Source organism: Canis aureus, chromosome 7 (assembly GCF_053574225.1).
Source record: "Canis aureus isolate CA01 chromosome 7, VMU_Caureus_v.1.0, whole genome shotgun sequence".
Taxonomy (NCBI): Eukaryota; Metazoa; Chordata; class Mammalia; order Carnivora; family Canidae; genus Canis; species Canis aureus.
In genome coordinates, this window is record NC_135617.1 from 69,439,754 (window position 1) to 69,458,328 (window position 18,575).

Here is an 18,575-nt window from a genome sequence, read left to right on the forward strand (position 1 = left end):
AATTAATTGCGAAGATGCAAAGAAAAATTGTTTTGAATATTAAAATTATAGATATAATGCTATTAGGAGCATGATTCAGAGTTTATGAAAACATTATTTATATTGATTTATTCCCAGAGCCATCAAGACTCCTTGAACATAATTAAAGTTGACATTTCCATTGCTGAAGCTAAATGTTGGTATCATATAATGAATATTCCATGCTTAGGATGGGCTGTGCGGCAGAAAGCATTAAACCCCAACATCTAGAGATTCCCACCCCACCCCCATCCCCCCATCACCCAGCCACCGTTGGACAGGCCTCTGAGGCCCTTTCTGGCCCCTGGCCCAGGGCTCCAGCCATCAGCCACCCCAGGAACTCTCAGAGCTCACAGGGACAGTGAGGACCAGCACCCCAAGACCTGGAGCAAGAAGGGGGCTCAGCCACAGACTGGGAGCCAGGGAGGAGCAGGGTCCAGACAGGAAGCCAGCTCAGCCAGGCTTTGGAGGAAGAAAGGAGGTTAGAGATGGAGAGATGGGAGGAGGAAGGAGGGGAGTAAGGAAGGCAGAGAGGATGGATGAAGGGGAGGGAGGGAGGTATGGAGGGAGGAAGGAAGGGAAGTTCTTCCTCCCTGCCTTAGGAAATCCTCCACACTTCTAGGACCACAAAGCTGTGGCCTCTGGGCTAGCAGCTGGATACCAGTCTCCTCTTTCCCCAGAGGCATCCCTGGGCCATCCGCCCTCCTTTGTTGATGGCTTTGTAAGAGCCCCTGTGTCCTCCCAGGAGCCCATGCCCTGTCTCATCACCTCATCCTCCAAAGGCTGGAGTCTGTTCTCTCTGACCCCCTTTCCCCACCAAGCACACAAGGCAGCTGGTCTCTCCTGCTTGCCTTTATAAAACCCGAGGTGGAGGGAGATGCTCTAAGACGGTGAACTTCAAACAGTAAGATGGAGACCCACTGGCGAGCAGTGAGACCAATTTCATGGGCTATGACCAGTATTACCAAAATAAAAAAGAAGAGAATAAAAGAAAAAATTCAAGCAGAATATATCAGAGTACAAAGCAAGTAGAGTCCTGTGTACTATTTATTTTTCAAACTACTTTGAAATCTGTTTATTGCTCCAGAGTTTCGTCCAGATTTTAGTGTTTCCATGTCAGTTTCTGAAGTGTGGGAGAAATGGGTCTGTTCAACCCTATTATCCCTGTTATTTTTTATGTTGATTCCAGAATGTGTTCCTTTGGGCCCGGATGGGCTGGGGAAGGGGGTGTAACCAGGTTACACTACACACACTGCCCCACAACACACACACACACACACATACTCTCTCTCTCTCTCTCTCTCTCTCACACACACACACACACACACACACACACACACACTAGCAGAGACTCAGAACTTATGCTCTCTACATGGTCTCTATATTGGCCCTCCATAACGCCTGCAGGAAAAATCAGTCAAGAGAACCATCTAGGAACCTGATTTTGTATTCATTAAAAGCTCACAAACAGGTAAAGCACCCACAATAGATTTGGTCACTCCCATAGACAGCATGTGCTAAGGCAGGAGCTCCACAGACAGACCTCCACTGCGCTGGAGGGCCACCTGGAGGGCTTTTGAGTAAGCCTGAGCCACACTGTGGGGTGTCAGGGCAGAGACGGGGCTGGTACTGGGGGCAAGCAGGGGGATGTGGCCACTCCCAGGAGCACATTGACCACCAGCCCCACTGCCCCAAGTAATTTTTTTTCGGCCTGTTTTCTTCCTTGGTAAGTAGGACCCTCCCACAAGTTCTTCTGACAATTCTGTAAATGAACTCTTGGTAATATATTCCTTTCTGCTTAAACTAGCTAAGGAGGAGACTGCTCTCTCCAGACAGGCGACACGGGGAGTGGTGAGTGCAGGTCGAGTGCTCTGGACTCCGGGCCAAGGTGGTGGGAAGAGCCCCAGGCCCTGGCATAGGTGAGGACCCTAGGCTTCCATGGCTCTGGTCTTTAGAAGGTTGGGGAGATGGCTGGGGAGACGGCTTACCCCTGGCAGGAGCCATGAGGAAGTTCCCACTGGAGGGATGAGCTGATGGAGCTGTGGCAGCTGTGGGGACCCCCTGGAGCAAAGGGAGGACCAAGGAAGGGCTGGACTCCATTGGGTAGGGTGGACTGGGCTCTTAGCTGCAGATGGCAGACTCCCACGATTCTTATTCCAGCAAAAATAATTTATTAAGGGGGCACAGATAGCTCACAAAGGCACCAGAAGATCCGAATAGACAACTCCTAGCAATGGACAGCTGTCAACACCACACCCCAGAACGAGGCTACCCAAGTGAGCTGCTGCCTCCAGAAAGTGCCAGAGCAGGAAACCACCCTCAAATGACTGACCCTGACATCAACTCTAGTAAAGTGGACACTCATGCCCTTCCTCCCTCTCCTCAAAACACGGCTCCTGAGTCAAAGCCTCCTGTGAGTGCACTGGATGGCAGGACCCAAGGGCACCTGGGAAGTGTAGCCTGTAGCTTCCCAGCCTTCCAGTGCAGAAGGGAAAGCACAGCAGGGTGTGGGGATAGAGGGTGAGTGAACCCACCCACCATGTCCACACACCCCTTCCACTGTCTTCTTCCTCAGTCCCAAGGGCTCAGGAGTGAGGAGCAAGGTGGTGAGATCTCCAGCTCCCTGCTGGGCTGTGAGCAGAGGCTGTGTGTGGGGCAGTCGGGTGATGAGGGCCGTGAGGACTGAACACATGAGCCCAGCCTCTTAGTCACCAACCACAAGCAGCTCCAAGTAGTTTAAGCAGAAACCAAGTTACCAGAGGATGTGCCGTAAGTCAGGGACCCTGGGAGGGCCCAAGAGCAGGTTTGGCAGCTGTCCAATAAGGAATATAGTATCGTCCAACATCTCACCGTAGAACAGCCAACACAGGCACCCCATCTCGCGCACCATCGCTGAGGATACAGCACTAACCTCTGCCACCACAGACCCTGGGATCAGGGGTGTCGGCAGCCACCCTCTCCATAACCATTTGCTTTCTGGGGTCATAGCTTCTGCTTGGTAGGATGTGGGTCATAGGCCTATGCCCTGGCTGTGAGGGAGTCTGGGAAACTAAGCATTGGGATTCCTTAGTGGGAGACAGGGACGTCTGGAGTAGGACTCCCCCCAACTTCTTAGGGTCTGGGTGGCCCAAAAGAATGACGAATGTCACCTCCAAACCTCCAAAGCCTAGGCCAGATGGGAGTTAAACCAAGAAACTGGGCCACTAGGGTGTGGGGCAGGGCCTGCCACAGCTCTCTCACTCAGGCCCCTTCAGATCCTCCTCTGCATCTCCCAGCTGAGGCACCTTTTTCTCCATCTTCCTAGCTCTGCCCTGCTCCTTGGTGCCAGACTACTGCCTGGCACATCATGGGTGTTGGCTAAATGTTTGTGAATTGAGCTGAACCGTCTGCGTTGTTAATCCGCCTGGCTCCTGTCAACACAACGCGGGTGTTTGCCTGGTGATGAGGCCCAGCCTGTTCTCCATCCAGAAACTCTGTGGGGAATGAGAAAATCTTGCTTTTGCAAGCGTCCTGTTAACTGTGACCGTGACCTTAAAGACTGGAGATGATTCTGGGACATGGTTAAAGACAAGGGGCACCAGGGGATCATGCGAGGGAGAAAGAGCTACATAATACAAATAGCAGGTGCCATTGATCAGATCCAGTAGAGAGGCCACGTGCTCCAGGTGGAGTCAGAGTACCGGAGTCTGCACCCACCTCCTGCTCAGCCCTGGGTAAGGTGCTTATCTACCCGGTGCCTCAATTTCCTCACCCATAAAAATGGGGATAATAAAAGGATGGATTGGGCACCTTGGTGGCTCAGTAATTGAGTGTCTGCCTTCAGTTCAGGTCATGATCTCCTGGGGTCCTGGGATCAAGTTCCACATTGGGCTCCCCACAGGGAGCCTGCTTTTCCCTCTGCCTATGTCTCTGCCTCTCTCTGTCTGCAATCAATCAATCAATCAATCAATCAATAAATAAATTCTTTCAAAACAATTTTTTTTTGGTAAATGTACATATGTGTGTAACCATCACCCCAACCAAGATATGGAACACTTTCATCACCCCTAGAAAGTTCCTTCATGTCCCTTTGTAGTCCCTATTTCCCTACCTCCCCCTCACCCCCCGCCCCGGCAACCACTATGGCTGAGCTTTAAAAGGTGAGTAGAGGGGCACCTGGGCAGCTGAGTCAAGTGTCTGCCTTTAGCTCAGGTCACAATACCCAGGTCTTGGGATCAAGCCCCCGGTTGGGCTCCCTACTCAGCAGGGAGCCTGGTTCTCCCTCTTCCCCACTCCTCACCTCCAACCCCCCGCTTGTGTTTTCTTTCTTGTTCCCGCTCTCTCAAATAAGTAAAAATCTTACAAAAAATAAAAGAGGGGGGGATGAGTAGAAGAATAAAAGGTGAATGGGACTCAGCTAAAAAGGGGAGGTGGCAAAGGCACAGAGAAATATAACATCAGTGTGGTTGTAGGAAGCTATAAGTGGTTCCTTATTATTGGAGTCCAAGGAGCAAGCCAGGAGAAGCCAGGGATAAAGCTGGAGTTGTATGAAGGAGCCTGACAGAAGACATCATACACTTGGAAGGAGCTGGAACTTCATTCATTGGACCAAGGATCACAAACCCAAGTGCCAAAAAGAAGCCAAATATGAGACCTCACTGAGGGAAGCAGGGTATGTGCACAAGAGGAGCAGAGAGCCCAGTGTCCTGAGGAGCAATAGGGGTGGTGAGGCCTGCCGCTAGCTAGAGAGTGTAGACTCAAATGGGAGCCTCCCCTACCCGGCCTCTTGGCACTGTTGCTTGCAGAGATTTGGGCCCAACAGGGCCAACATCTGGTTTCTCTTTTTCTTTTTCTTTTTTTTTTAAAAGATTTTATTTGACACAGAGAGCCCAAGCAGGGGGAGCAACTGGCAGAGGGAGAGGGAAAAGCACACTCCCCTCTGAGCAGCTCCAACTCACTTTGGAGCAACTGCAGGAAATGTATTCTAAGACTACTGAGGCCAGTCAAATGTATAGGTACTGTACTCCTCGCTTATGCCAGGCTCTGATCCAGGCCCTGGGAATAGAGCAAAGAAGACGACAAGGCCCCAGGCCAGCCCTTTCTGGGCCAGTCAAGAACATGTCGTCTCAGCCAGGTGAGTGACTTGGTGGCCTTGCCCTCCTGGATGGGTAGAGGAGAAAAGCCTCTGAGCAGACAATTTGTCAAACACTGAGAGTCAGTGCTGGGAGAGGCAAAGTAGAGTGAGGTGGAGGCAGAGATGGCATGATCAGCAATGCAGGGGGCACCTCCCCAAGAAGGTGCCCTGATGGCACCAAGCCATGGGGAAATCTGGGAAGAAGAATGTTCCAGACATTCTGAAGAGCAGACCCTCAGAGGCCCAGGGGCAGAGTGTGTTGGTGTGGTTGAGGGGTGAGGCGAGGCAGATCCTTAGGGCCCTGTGGCTTTGACTTGGAGTGGGGACAAGAGCCACTGTGGGGGTCAGAGCAGAGGAGTGGAATGGTCTGGCCCAGGTTTTAATAAGATCACTCTGGCTGCTGGGTTGAGGATGGGGCACAGGCAGTGGCAGTGACGCCAGGCTGCTGTACTCCTCCAGGAGAGACAAGAAACAGCCGAACCAGAGCGGAAGCAGTGAGGCGGTGAGAAGTGGTCAGACCTGGCTGACATCTTGAGGTGGAGCAGGCCGCCTAGCTGGTGGACTAGGTGGGATGAGGGAATAGCTCCAAGGACTGGGTCTGGCTGCAAGGATGAAGCTGCCATTTAACAAGATAAGGAAGCTTCGGGAAGAGCAGGGTAGGTTTTTTTCTGGGAGGCAGGCAGGGGTGTGTGTGGGTGCATGGACAGGGATGTGTGGACAGGACGGCAGCACAGTTATGAAAATAGCTGGCAGAAAGGCAGCACCACGCATGGGAAGTTGGTTCCTGAGGACTCTGAGGCCTGATGTGATTTATTATTTTTTAAAGGATTTTATTTACTTGACAGAACACAAGCAGGTGGAGCGACAAGCAGAGGGAGAAGCAGGCTCCCGGCTGAGCAGGGAGCCCGAAGCAGGGCTCGACCCCAGGGCCTGGGCAGAAGGCAGAGGCTTAGACGGAGCCCCCAGTCTGATGTAATTTAATCCTCCCGGCAGCCCAGGGAGGAAGGTGCTGTTTCTGTTCCCTGCGGCAGGACAACTGCTTAAGATATTACTCTGCATTCTTTCTGCCGGTCCTTGCCTCCTACCTTGTCACCTCCCCACCGCAAAACCAAAACAAAACCCAGGCAGCCAGGTCCCAGGTAGTGGAGGCAGAGAGCAGAGTGGCTTGAAGGCCCAGCTTTTCCTGCTTTGGGTCAGAGCCCAGGCTCAAAAATGAGCTAGTATCTGGGGGTTGGGGAGGGGAGACAGAGCCCCAGGTCAGGCCACAGAGGAGCTTCGAGGTGTCCACAGCCTCCTCTAGAGCCCAAAGCAGCAGAGCACAGCCCAACGAAACCACAGCTACCCCCATGGCGTAGTGAATGGGGAACACCACATACTTGCTCAGTCTTGATAGGAGCCCACACCCAACTGAGAAAGAGTTCCCTCCCAGCATAGTGGGACTGGGTATGGAGGTCAGATCATTCTAGTTATCAGTGACACAAAGCCCAGCCAGAGGGGCTTAACCCCAGCAGTGTGCTGGAGCTGGTCCTCATAGACTTGGAAGGGCCAACCGTGTGTACTTCTTCCCAACTCTGTTCAATGACAAGCAGTCGGTAGCTTGAGTCAGCCAAGGTAGGAGTGTGTACACTCCGGGAATTGGCAAACACACCACCTCAGGACTCTCTCTACCCCACCCCGCACCCCTGAGCCCATTGTTACACATCCTCAGGCAGGTGGCCCTGGGCCATCCAGGGGTAGGATTGATTGTGGGACACCCATGCATCCTCACCACAACTCAGACTTTCTCCCCATTATGTCCCCAGGTTCTTCCCAAGGTGGCACAATGGTGGCCAACAGCTTTAGACCTTAGAAGTCCCAGTGGAGGAGAGAACTTCTTTTTCCCCCATGTCCCAGCAGAAGGCCCTTAACGAAGCTTCACGGGTTCTACTGGGTCACAGGCTCAGCCTGAACCAATTGATAATCAGGAGGAAGAAAATGCTGATGGGCCAAGACTGGATCGGGACCCATGGGGTGTGTGGTGTGTAGTGAGGACTCCTACACTAACCCACACACTGGGAGTGGAAGGAGGGGTAATGGACGTCGCGCAAGTAACACTGCAGGGTTCCACCACACTTATCTTTGTGGTACAAATTTATTTGGAGTGGCCCAGTGTCACTCAGCCAACTCAGGAGTCCTGTCACCAAGACCCAGGCTCCCTTCATTGTCCCGCTCCGTCCTCCTCAGGATCAGCCACGACTACTGAAGCTCTCCCACCGCACCACCCAGACGGCCAAGGGCAGATTGGGGGCCACAAGTCCTCTGCCCCCGGCAGCCTGTCAGGAGAAACCCTCCCCTCACATCTCACTGGTCAGGACTGGGTCACACGGCCTCCCCTCAACCGGTCGTGGTTTACCTGCGGGAGGACAGTGGTCAGCAGGGTCTGCTCAGGGGGTTGATTACATTGCTGAGAGCAGCATGGTCCCCACAGCGAGGCAGAGATTGAAGAGAGGCGTCTGCATGCCTCCTGAGGCCCAGGTAAGGAAGAGAGAGCCACGCGCCTGCTTCTGAGCCTTGGAAGGGGAGGAGGGCTGGGTGGGCCCCCACAGGGTCACCACTCATCCTGGTTTGTACAGATACCTGATTGATGCCCATCGTCCTAGTGCCCTTTCTAATCGCACCTCCTTTCCCTGTTGGAGGGGTCCAGAAGGTGAATGCTGGGGTCCCTGTAAGAACAGAGCGTAGGACACTGGGGAGATCTCTAGGTTGGGCCAGGGCAGGAAGCATCTCTGCTGGGGTTTTCCAGAGGCCTCTTCTGCAGGTTCCCAAACAGGCAGAAGCCTGGAGCAGGGGCTAGGAGCTGGGGTTCTGTTCCCCACCCTGCTCAGAGAGCCTGGAAGAGGTTGGCATACTCCCTACTGAGGCGTCAGACACAGCCTAGCCAACATCTCCCCCAGAGAGCTGAGGACCTGGCTGTGGCCTCCTCGAGCCTCATCCCTGATGCTGTCTTTGTTGGGGACGTCGGAAAAGTCTTTGAAGGGGGTAGTGCAGGAGCAATGAGCAGCAGAGAAGCTGGGGACCATCTTAGGCAGTATTTTCCAACTGGCCATCGGCACCTGTGAGTGGGAGAACCACTTCATGGATTGCAACCAGCCTTTGGGGCAGGAGTGGGGGAAGAGAACACAAAATAAAGAGTATGACACATGTAGTAAGGGAAACATCAGTTTGCAAAATTTGGTCTCAATTTAGGTTTTATAAATCAACATATGGGGATTGTATGGTGTCCGGATGTGAAATGCATTTCAAAAACCTATGGAAAACAATAGTGCAGCCCAAGCCCAGAGAGGCAAAGAGGCCTGTGCAAGGTCACGCAGCAAATGGGTGTGAGGGCCAGGCAGTGAGATGAGGTCCCCTGGCTGGCAGCCCACCCGCTGACTCAGCAGCTGATTTTGGAGCTTCTGATCTCAGCCTGCCTGTGCTAGGTGCTGGGACAGGGCTGCCTGGATGACTAAGGCACAGAAGCCATTTCAACATGAGGGGCATATGAGGAGCCCAGGAGAGGGACATCTGGCCTAACCCCCAGGTGGGAGGTGGGAACTGGGAAGGGGGAAGGGGGGATCAAGAAAGGACTCCTGGAGGAGGGACCTGCGTGGTTAGATGCACATCTATTCACAGAGAGGAAGGAGCCATCTGAGTGCTCTCTTTCAGAGGGCGTGGCTCAGACAAAAGCAGGGGCACGAGGGTACAAGGTGCTGTCAGGGGACTGGAGAGGGTGCCAGTCCGTCTGAGGCTGGATACTCCCTATACTATCCTTCCAAGGCTCTGCCTTCTTCCTCCCCCTCTCCCATCTCTTTGGCTCCAGCTGGGGAGGAGGATCCCCCCCAAACAGCCAATGACCTCAGGCCTGTGTGAACCCTCAGCCCAGGCCCCTGTGCTCCCTCCGCTTGCTCTGGGCCTCTGAGCTGCCCAGCCTACCCAGCCCCCATCTGCCCCCTCCGTGCACCAGAGGACAGGGTGGTACCAACGCAGCACCTGGGAGGTGAGTGGTACTCACTGAGCAAGTGGACCCATGTCTGGAGGGGCTTTCTGCCTCTCTGCAGGTCATCCCAAGCACCAAGGGGTGAGTGGCCCAGGGAAGGATGACCTGGTTCCCTCTAGTACCCATCCCTTCCTGGAGGGGAGTCTCTACTATCTCTCCACACCCCCATTGGAGACATTGCTGGGCTCAAGGTGAGGCGGAGGGTAGACAGAAAGCCTAATTAATACAAAGAGCACTGGACCGGAGCTCCCCTTTTGACCACCCACAAGCTATGAGATGACGAGCCAGCAATTTCCCTGTCTCTGTGCCCCCAGCTGCAAAAAGAAAAATATCTAAAGTCCCACCAGACAGAGGCTGAAGATGCTCTACTCTTCCCCTGGAAGTCCTTCTAAGAGCCTACCTGCAACCCCCAGCTCTCTGCAAAATCCATGAGCAACAGTTTGCTCCAGACTGAGGACCCAGGAGCTAGAGCCAAGACCTCACTCACCCTGGGCTCCCTGGGCAAACCACCCACCACTCATTCCCAGGAAGCCCCACCCAGACAGCGGTTTGATGGAGGTACTAGGGACAGGGTGCTAATGGGCTGTTGATGATGCTCCTCTGCCTGCATGAGAGTTAATTACTCTGGAGGCCAGGGAAGGGTGGATACTTCATAAAGTTGGAACCACTGGTTCATTCATCCTCCATGGTTGTAAGAGAGAGTGATGGGATGACTCAGAAGATGAGGGTGCCAAGATGCTCCAGGACTACCTGTCACTGCACACCCAGAAAGACCTGTTCCTCTCACTCCCGCCCTCACCCCTCGCCTACACCCAGAGGTGACTCAGCCAGGCTCATCGGGGGACCCTGGGCTCCTCCCCTCCCCTCTATAGCCCTGGCAACAGCTGCGGACCACATGGCATACTCTGCCATGCTCTGACATGGGGCATATTCACCTGAGTGGCATCTGCCAGGACCCAGGCCTGTGCCATGTTAACCCGGGGGCTTGGAGGGGAATGCTGCGGTTGAGACCTCCCTCTGCCACAGGAGACGCTCGCCTGGGAGAGAAAATAACCACAGGCACAAGAAACTCCCAGCCGGGCCACAGGCAGTCAACCTGGGAGCATCAGCCACAATGGGCTGGAGACGTGGGCACGGGCACTGTGGGGTGACATTTCCCCATCACACACACACACATACGCTCACACACACAGCTGCAGGGGTGGGTGGCAGATGCCCTAGGGATCCCCCCGACCCTAACCCAGTACTTGTCCATGGCAGCTTCAGGGTCCCCTGAGGTCTTGGTCGGAGCACAGGAAAGAAGGGACTGGCCTTGTCCCTAAAACAAGTCAGTCCTACAACATCAGCTTCTTGGACTGCCTCCTGAGCCTGCAGAACCTCCCAAGGTTCCAGAACTCCCTGGTCAGCCATGGGGCCAGTTCATGCACCACGGCAAGCATCACCTTCCTGGAGCTTTCTGATAGGAAGCAAGGTAGGGCCCGGCAGGGAGGGCAGCTCACCGCACACTGGCCCGGGGCCCTGTGCCCACTCTAGCTGCTCCTGTGCATTCTGACCTGCTTGGGAAGCTGGGGGCAGGGGCACCTGGGCGGCTCACTCAGTGAGGCACCCGATCTCAGTTTCAGCTCAGGTCATGATCTCAGGATCCTGGGATCAGGCCCCACATCCAACTCCACACTCAGAGAGGAGTCGGCTGAGGATACTCTCTCCCCTTCTCTGCCTCTCCTCCTACTCACATGCGCCCTCTCTCTCAAATAAATAAATCTTTTTTTTTTTTTTTTTTTAAGAGAGAGAGAGAGGCAGAGACACAGGCAAAGGGAGAAGTAGGCTCCCTGCAGGGAGCCCAATGCAGGACTCAATCTCAGATCCCCAGGATCATGCCCTGGGCTGAGGGCAGCGCTAAACCATTGAGCCACCCAGCCTGCCCCTAAATAAATCTTTTTTTAAAAATGGCAATATTGGGATGCCTGGGTGGCTCAGCAGTTGAGTGCCTGCCTTCAGCCTGGGGCATGATCCTGGAGTCCCTGGATCGAGTCCTGCGTCGGACTCTCTGTGTAGAGCCTGCTTCTCCTTCTGCTTGTGTCTCTGCCATTCTCTCTCTCTCTTTCTCTCTCTCTCTCTGTGTCTCATGAATAAATAAATAAATTTTTTTTAAATGGCAATATTAAAAAGAAAGAAAGCTAGGGGCAGGAGGCACTCCTGGGGACACCCCCCACCCCCACCCAAACAGCCCTGATGCCCTGAAGCAGACCTGTGTCTCTGTGGGTCCACGGTCAGGCAGGGTGTCAGCCCAGGCCTCTCCTGCTCCTTCCCACCCATGGAGCTGAACCCCAGCCCTAGAGGAATCTGTTCTCCCATGGGACAGAGTGATGCCTCACCTTGGCCTGGCCCTGCACCCCAGGGCTGCATCAGACAGATGCAGGATCAGGGACCAGGAAGGAGGTGTGAACTCAGGGTACAGCATGGGGGACCAGGGAGGGCGGGGAGGCTCTCAGAGGGGCCTCCCACTCCCACTGCCTTCCTACCTGGACCACTGCCACTTCAATTTTCATAGCCCCCTGAGACTCTAACACAGCCTTCATTCACAGGAAACAGTCCCCTTGGGAGGACACTTGTTGAGGGGCAGACATGCACCCTCTGGCCTTCTCCCTGAGGCTTCATCCCCATCTCTGCCACTATCCTTCCCTCGGGTCCACTTCTTCCCGTCTTAGGCCCTGTCTCCTCATCTTTAAAATGGATGCTTTGGACCTGTGACTTCCGGGTCCCCTCCTGATCCTCCGTCCCACACCCGAGGCTTCTTCCCTCTGGTGCATCCTCCTGGATTCCATTTGGCCTGTGGCCAGCTGTGCTGCCTCAGGCAGGATTCCAGCCTCTCTGAGCCTGTCCCTCCTTCGTACACCAGGGTGGCATCCCTCGCCTGGCTTGGAACCTGTGTGAGGATCAAACTTTACCAAGGATGGGAGTGTGCCTTGAAGCCCTAGAGCTGCCTGCAGATGTGCAATAGAGGGATTACATACTTCTGGGGTCCCGAGAGTGACAGCCCAGCTCTGTTTCCTTTGGCTCCCCTGGGCAGTTTCATATTGGAAGGCCACTAGATAGGGCATGCACTGCCTGTGTCCAGCGCTGAGCTCGGGGGTATCAGAGTCCTCACTCCCAATCAAAGGCTTCTGGGGTTCTCTGGGTGCCTCCCAACAGAGGACCACACAGCTGGCAGGGGGCCCAGCAGGCTGCCTCTGCCTCCTGCCCACCTCCTGCTGTCTCCACACCCTCCAATACCTAGGTGCCCCCGGCCTCCTGGGTCTCTGGGTACAAAGGGCCCCCAGGTGCCACCTCTAGCCACGGCTTAGGACAAATCGTCCTCATGGCTCTGAGGCGGCTGCAGAGCTTTCCTTTCTTCCATTCAGAAACTTGCCAAGTTGCCCCCAGCCTCCGTCCCCAGTCTATACCCTGCCTGTGCTCCTCAGACCTTAAAGAATATTTAACTACCTGTTAAATGATTTATCCCATTGAGGCTCCAGAGCTCAGGGCATCTCACGGGCCTCCTCAAGAATTAACTAGAGCCATAAATCAAAGCGACATTTGAGAAATTTCCAGCCGCCCCAGACAGCAGGCAGTGGCTCGGGCCCAGAGAGGGGAAATGGCATTTAGATGGGGGGAAATGGCATTTAGGATGGAGAAGCAAGAGCGCTGGCTGGAAGCAGACTCCAGGCTGGCTCAGGAGGAGGTGGTGGGCCAAGGACGTCCTGCTTCTAGAGGGTTCTGTTGGGACCACTCTCAGCTCTCTGTGTCACTTGCAGGCAGCGCTTTAACCCTTCACATGTACAGAACCTTCTATGGTTGGCAAAGAGCTCTGCCACCTGTTGTCTCAACTGATTTCAAACAGCCCGTGAGACTGACATCTGTCCCCCGGGGTAGGGGCAGCCTGGACTTGTGGCAGCCCAAGAATAACAAGTGTGGTGGGACACAGGGGCCAGATGGCTACTCGAGTCAAGGCACGGCAGCAGAAGAGGACTGGGTGAGGCTGTGTACAGAGTCTGGTGGGGATGCAGGCCAGGCGGGAAGAAGAGTAGGAAAAGTTAATTGATAATGAGCCTCAGCCATGTGCTAAACCCAGAGCCAAGCTGCAGATAGACCCTTCAGCCCTCACAGGAACCTAGGGAGGTAAGTGGATCATGGTTTTTTAAAAGATTTCATTTACTCATTCATGAGAGACACAGGGAGAGAGGCAGAGACACAGGCAGAGGGAGAAGCAGGCTCCATGCAGGGAGCCCGATGTGGGACTCGATCCCAGGATCCCAGGATCCCGAACGGAGCCGAAGGTAAACGCTCAATCACTGAGCCACCCAGGTGCCCCAGTAGGTCATTATTTAAACCTCATTTTACAAATGAACAAACTGAGCTTAACTGGCTGGGCCAATGTTACACAGCCAGCAAGTGTGAGAGCCAGGAATTGAACCCAGATTTGCCTGACTTTGCATCCTGTTCTTTTCAGGTCTGCTAAAAATGAAACCTAAAATCTAAAATCTAAAATCTAAACTGTGCTGGGCACTTGGCTCTACCTGGCACTTCCCTAAGAGCTTTACCTGCCTTATTCCCTGGAGTCCTTACAGCAGTCCTGGGAGATTGGTTCTCTTGTCCTACCCATTTTACAGGTGAAGAAACTGAGGCTCATAAACCCTCTGAGGAGCAGCGCAAGGGCTCACGTGCAGGCAGTCCAAACCCAGAGCCTCTCTGGTCTGTACCCACCACACAGTATAGTCTTCTGTGTTTGGAGGCTCCGAATAGGAGGCTGGACGGCAGTACCTTTCAGCCTGGAGTGAGGCAGTTGGACCATCAGACCCTATCTTAGAGGGAGAAGAGGATTCTATATGAAGAGGGACTCAAGCCAGGTGCTCAAACACTAGGCTAGGGCTGCAGACAGAAGACTTAACAAGAAGGCTTCAAGGAAGGGCACCTGGGTGCTCGATAGGTTGAGTGTTTGCCTCCGGCTCAGGTCATGATCCCAGAGGCTTGGGATGGAGCCCCATGTCAGGCTCTCAGCAGGGAGTCTGCTTCTCCCTCTGCCTCTGCCCACCCCCACTCCTGCTCATGCTCTCATTTTTTTTTCTCTCTCAATAAATAAAATCTAAAAAAAAAAAAAAAGAAGGCTTCAAGGGGTCTCTGGGGTTCCAGGGGCAGTTACCCCCCGCCATGTCAGAGCTGTTGGCAGCAGGCCTCAGTGGGCTCCCGGCACCTAACCAGTATCGGCTTTATAGGAGAGGAGTAGGGCCACGACTTGGGCTCATCTCCAGCCAGGAGGGCACCCTCAAGAAGGTGTCTGTTCCCTGATGTCCATAGGCAGCGCTGAGGGGCCATCCTGAGCCTCCCTCTTTTCCGTGCCCTAAGAGGAAAGGCTGTGGCCCCAGCCACGAAAGCCTCCCGTCCAGGCTGGGAGCCAGAGTCCTGCTGACAAGTTGCCACCTCCTCAAGTAGAATCATGTCCTCAATCTCCCATCCCTTGTCCCTAGGAGTCTTGAAATGTCTTAGAAATGCCAACATGGGGCACCCAGGCTTTGTCCCCACACTACTTCACCCCAAGAACAGAAAAAAAATCTCTCTTTTTTAAACGTTTTATTTCTTTATTTGAGGGAGAGAGGGCACGAGCAGGGGCAGGAACAGAGGGAAAAGCACACTGCCCATGGGAAGCCCAATGTGGGGCTCATTCCCAAGACCCCAAGATCACGCCCTAAGCTGAAGCCGGATGCTTAACAACGGAGCCACCCAAGTGCTCCCCCAAATCCCTTTTTGATTTACGACTCCCAGCTGGCAATTTGAAAACTTCCAAGTTTGGGAGGGGAGGTATCAAAGTCGTGCTGGCATCAGCTTGGCCTCACGGTGGGAGGTGGACAGAAAAGTGACATGAAAGTGTTCAAACCCCAGCAGCAAGGTGGGGCAAGACACACCCGCTGGCCAGGGAGGCGGCGGTGTCCCCCATATCTCCCCTGCCCCTGTCTGAACCCCTTTGAGCCTCAGGATCCTTCCCCCCACTAAGGATGGCCAGAGGCTGGTGCCTCCAGGAAGCTGGGATGAGGCAAGGCCCTTCCCGTGGGGACAGGCCCTGGTGAAAGGACCCTGCTGCTGGTCACCTCCTTAGCAGCCTGGCTGGTCAGCCCAGGCCCAACCCACCCTGGAAAGCAGGGCTCGAATATGCCCCTCCCCATTGACCCCTTCCCAGAGTGTAAATTCCACCAAGTTCACAAGGAGACCACGGCCCCCTAGCCTCTGCTCTGGGCACAACCTGGGCTCCCCAGGCCTGAGGCCACTCCTTTCCAGGAATAAGGAGAGACACCCCAAGAGTCCCAAACACAGGAGTGGAGCAAGACAGGATAGGTTCCTGACCCCACCTGCCCACCACGTGGACCTCATGCTGCCCTTAACAACCCCACTGCCTCTGGGCCCCAAACCTTCCACCGAACCACTCTCCCCCAGTTAGACCCTCCTATTCTGTGCATCAGTTTCTCAGGTGGGATCCCAGCTGGTCTTGACTCAGAAAATCAGAGCCAGAGGGGCGCAGGGACCCAATGTGTTTGTAGACATGAAAACCAAGGCAACGGGAGCATGTGGCACCAATGTCTGCGTCCTGGGCACACAGTGAATGCTCATTAGGCCAAGGAGCCAGCGCCGGCTTTGCAGAGGCCCAATGCTGCTGCCGTTGGAGTAGTTCTGCGACTGACCCCCATACTGACCCCAGCCCCACCTCCCCGGCCACCTATCCTTTCACCAAGCTACAGGCCCTGCTGGGGCTGCCTGCATTTACGGAGGCCCGCTTCTGCCCCTGGGTCCCCTGAGAGCCGACCTAGGAACAGATGCGTGGAGTGAAGCATTCCAAGCAGATGGAGCCGAGAGTGCCAAGACCCTGCAACAGGTGGGTGAGGGCACGTTCTGGGGACGCAGCGAGGCCTCTGGGCTGGAGCAGGGGGAGTGTGCTAGGTCCCTGAGAGTGGTGTCTTAGGGCTGCTACTCTGACAATGTCAAAATACACCTCGTCGATGGAAATGATTCAGGGGCTTCCAGACAAGGGAAGAGGAAGACCACTCCCACATGAACCAGTTCCTGTCCCTGCCAGGAGAGGAGAGAGGTCCAGAGCCTCGTACAGGGCGGGGCTAGGGATGAGCATGGTGACCGCCCGTCTTGGACTCAAGAAGGAGAGGCCCTGCCCCTCTCACGGTTTCTGTCGATGGAGCCCCGGGGTCTCCTGCCCCCGAGAGTGACTTTAAGGCTCTGACAGCTCAGCACGTCTCCAAGCAACAAGTGTGTGTTCTTAGCAGGCCGGGTGCTGGGAGAGGGAGCACCCAGCTCTCCTCCCTCACTGCAGGGGCCCAGGCCCTGGGCGGGAAGCTGCTCCAACGGAGGTGGTGGAGGGTCCCAACTCGGGCCGGAGCCAGACGCCCTGGGCTCGAGACCCCGGGAGAAACCAGGGAACAGGGAGGTCGTGGTGATGGTTGGGAGTCCTCCCCGAGGCCCTTCCGGGGCTCAGAGGCAGGCCCAGGGCTCAGGGGAACAGGCGAGATGCGTAGCCAGAATCCGTGAGGACAAGCTGTTATTTGGGGCATAGCTGGAGGGGGCTGGTCTATAGAAAGCAAGACACCCAGAGCCTGGCATGAACATAACCCTCACGTATTTCCTAGCTCACGGGGGCCTGTAGCCTGTCATGGCGATTTGCCATCTCTTCTCTCCTTTGCTTGTCATAATTAAAGAAGATGTACAAAGAACACTAGCAGCGAGCCTAACGCAGGAGCCACTCATGGGGTGGTGGCTGGTGTTGTTCTGTGACAGCTGCAAGGACACACGACACAGTGACGATCCCTTGTTTGCAGACCAGGAAGGAGGCTGAGGCCAAAGGGTGCAAAGGGAAATGATGAGCCCCGGGCCCAGCAGTGGGTCAGCACAAAGGCAGGCCCAGAGTTCCCAGTCCCGACTCCCACTTCCCATCCCTCCCCAGGCTTCCACAACTCCAGTCTTGGCCTCAGAGGCAGATCCCAACCCAGTCCCAACCGTGACCCCAGTCCTTAACCAAGCAGCATTCAGAACGCCAATCCCAAATCTGGTCTGAGGCTTTGTTCCTAACCTGGAAGTGACAAGAATCCAGATTCTACCCCAATTCCAAATAAGTTTCAGTTCCTCAAGCAACCCTACCCCAGTCCTCCCTTGCCCTTGCCAGTTCCAGCTCTGGCTCTGGGACAGGGGCTGGGGCCCACTCTACTCCTGCCTTGGGGTGTGAGGTTCTGACAGATTAGGTAACTTGTCCTAGCAAAGCGGGAGAGCCAGGTTCTCATCTCACGGAGTCAAAGTGAGAAGCTCTGGGGGCCATGGAGAAGCCAGCCCTGGAGACGCCCTGTACCACCAGCGGGATATGAATCAAATGAGCTACCTCGCTGTGCCCCCAAATTCCCTTGCGTACAGTGGCACCTTATAGCTATGTCACAATGTTGCTGAGTGGGGCGCCCGGATGGCTCAGTTGGTTAAGGGTCTGACTCTTGATTTCAGCTCAGGTCATGATCTCTGGGTCCTAGAATCAAGCACTGTGGCAGGCTCCACACTCAGCGGGGCATCTGCCTGAGGATTCTCCCTCTTTTTCTCAAATAAAGAAATAAATCTTAAAAAAAAAAAGATGTTGCTGAATCTTAGAATCCGATGAGGGATGCCTGGCTCGTTGTAGGAGCTCCCTGACCTAAGATCCCCCCTCTGTATCCCCCCCATCTCTGGGGAGTGTCCTCTGGGCATCCCTTCTCTCCCCCACCTGCCTCTGTAGCGAGCAAATCTCCCGGGACCAGGCACTCAGTTCTTGAATCCTGCCAAGGGAGTGCATTGTTCACACAAACAGTGGTGGGGTGTGAAGACCCATACCCCAACTCCTCTGGAACCACTGGAAGGCCAGCTGACAGTATTCAGCCCTGCCCACCTCTGGAACATTCTGACGGACCACTCAGGTGTAGCTGGCGAGTCTCCAGGGCCTATGTGGAAATGCCCAAAATTTGAAGTAAGCCTGAAGGTGGAAGAATGAGGAGTGATTGGAACATAGCACCCAGCCAAAGGGCTGAGGGGCTGAGGAGCCAAGGAAGGAGCCCCTAGGGTGGAGATCCAGGCTGGGAGCCCGCCGTGCTCGGCAGCCCAGACGGAGGAGCAGTTGGCATCCTGGACAGGCAGAGGGTAATCCCACCAGGAGAAGACAAATGGCCAGATGGCAGAGAGAAGGCACCGGCTGCAGCCTCCACTGGGAAAATTCATTAAGCCTTCAATTAGCGCAGGCCTGCCCCTGTCGGCTCCAAGGGGCGCCCGGGGCCCCAGGCTGCCCTGCCCCGGCCAGGAGTTAATAATTCACCCTTTAATGAACTCAGCAGAGGGACAGCCAGAACCACCCAACTGCCCACCTGCCCACCTGCCCGCCTGCCT

The 18,575-nt window shown here is 54.9% G+C and overlaps 1 long non-coding RNA gene across 2 annotated transcripts in view; it reads left to right on the forward strand.

Annotated features, from left to right (window-relative positions):
• The window catches only part of LOC144317666 (uncharacterized), a 37,612-nt gene extending 19,795 nt beyond the window's left edge, over window positions 1-17,817 (forward strand). The window contains exons 2-3 of one of the 2 annotated variants that reach the window (XR_013383687.1): window positions 1,826-1,937; window positions 3,323-17,817. This is a non-coding gene — a long non-coding RNA (uncharacterized LOC144317666). Of the gene's footprint in view, window positions 1-1,825 lie in introns of both variants that reach the window. The other variant, XR_013383686.1, reaches the window with a different exon arrangement.
• Window positions 17,818-18,575: the final 758 nt, after the last annotated feature.